Here is a 2269-nt window from a genome sequence, read left to right as displayed (position 1 = left end):
ACCTTCACATGTGCCTGTCCCCCTCACCCTCACGTGTCGCACCTTCACATGTGTCTGTCCCCCTCACCCTCATGTGTCCCACCTTCACATGTGTCTGTCCCCTCACCCTCATGTGTCCCACCTTCACATGTGTCTGTCCCCTCACCCTCATGTGTCCCACCTTCACATGTGTCTGTCCCCTCACCCTCATGTGTCCCCACCTTCACATGTGTCTGTCCCTCACCCTCATGTGTCCCACCTTCACATGTGTCTGTCCCCGTCACCCTCATGTGTCCCACCTTCACATGTGTCTGTCCCCCTCACCCTCATGTGTCCTACCTTCACATGTGTCTGTCCCTCACCCTCATGTGTCCCACCTTCACATGTGCCTGTCCCCTCACCCTCATGTGTCCCACCTTCACATGTGTCTGTCCCCTCACCCTCATGTGTCCTACCTTCACATGTGTCCTGTCCCCTCACCCTCATGTGTCCCACCTTCACATGTGCCTGTCCCCCTCACCCTCATGTGTCCCACCTTCACATGTGCCTGTCCCCTCACCCTCATGTGTCCCACCTTCACATGTGTCTGTCCCCTCACCCTCATGTGTCCCACCTTCACATGTGTCTGTCCCCTCACCCTCATGTGTCCCACCTTCACATGTGCCTGTCCCCTCACCCTCATGTGACCCACCTTCACATGTGTCTGTCCCCTCACCCTCATGTGTCCCACCTTCACATGTGTCTGTCCCCTCACCCTCATGTGTCCACCTTCACATGTGTCTGTCCCCTCACCCTCATGTGTCCCACCTTCACATGTGCCTGTCCCCTCACCCTCATGTGACCCACCTTCACATGTGTCTGTCCCCTCACCCTCATGTGTCCCACCTTCACATGTGTCTGTCCCCTCACCCTCATGTGTCCCACCTTCACATGTGCCTGTCCCCTCACCCTCATGTGTCCCACCTTCACATGTGTCTGTCCCCTCACCCTCATGTGTCCCACCTTCACATGTGTCTGTCCCCTCACCCTCATGTGTCCCACCTTCACATGTGCCTGTCCCCTCACCCTCATGTGTCCCACCTTCACATGTGCCTGTCCCCTCACCCTCATGTGACCCACCTTCACATGTGCCTGTCCCCTCACCCTCATGTGTCCACCTTCACATGTGTCTGTCCCCGTCACCCTCATGTGTCCCACCTTCACATGTGTCTGTCCCCTCACCCTCACGTGTCCCACCTTCACATGTGTCTGTCCCCGTCACCCTCATGTGTCCCACCTTCACATGTGTCTGTCCCTCACCCTCACGTGTCCCACCTTCACATGTGTCTGTCCCTCACCCTCATGTGTCCCACCTTCACATGTGTCTGTCCCCTCACCCTCACGTGTCCCACCTTCACATGTGTCTGTCCCGTCACCCTCACGTGTCCACCTTCACATGTGTCTGTCCCTCACCCTCATGTGTACCACCTTCACATGTGTCTGTCCCCTCACCCTCATGTGTCCCACCTTCACATGTGTCTGTCCCGTCACCCTCATGTGTCCCACCTTCACATGTGTCTGTCCCCCTCACCCTCATGTGTCCCACCTTCACATGTGTCTGTCCCCGTCACCCTCATGTGTCCCACCTTCACATGTGTCTGTCCCTCACCCTCATGTGTCCCACCTTCACATGTGTCTGTCCCCTCACCCTCATGTGTCCCCACCTTCACATGTGTCTGTCCCCGTCACCCTCATGTGTCCCACCTTCACATGTGTCTGTCCCCGTCACCCTCAGGTGTCCCACCTTCACATGTGCCTGTCCCCTCACCCTCATGTGTCCCACCTTCACATGTGTCTGTCCCCTCACCCTCACGTGTCCCACCTTCACATGTGTCTGTCCCCCTCACCCTCATGTGTCCCACCTTCACATGTGCCTGTCCCCTCACCCTCATGTGTCCTACCTTCACATGTGTCTGTCCTCACCCTCACGTGTCCCACCTTCACATGTGCCTGTCCCCTCACCCTCATGTGTCCCACCTTCACATGTGCCTGTCCCTCACCCTCATGTGTCCCACTTCACATGTGTCTGTCCCCTCACCCTCATGTGTCCCACCTTCACATGTGTCTGTCCCCTCACCCTCATGTGTCCCACCTTCACATGTGTCTGTCCCCTCACCCTCATGTGTCCCACCTTCACATGTGTCTGTCCCTCACCCTCATGTGTCCCACCTTCACATGTGCCTGTCCCTCACCCTCATGTGTCCCACCTTCACATGTGTCTGTCCCCTCAACCCTCATGTTGTCCCACCTT

This window comes from Callospermophilus lateralis, chromosome 19 (assembly GCF_048772815.1).
Source record: "Callospermophilus lateralis isolate mCalLat2 chromosome 19, mCalLat2.hap1, whole genome shotgun sequence".
NCBI lineage: Eukaryota > Metazoa > Chordata > Mammalia > Rodentia > Sciuridae > Callospermophilus > Callospermophilus lateralis.
The sequence above is the reverse complement of the archived record's forward strand: the minus strand, read 5'-3'. Positions refer to the sequence as shown.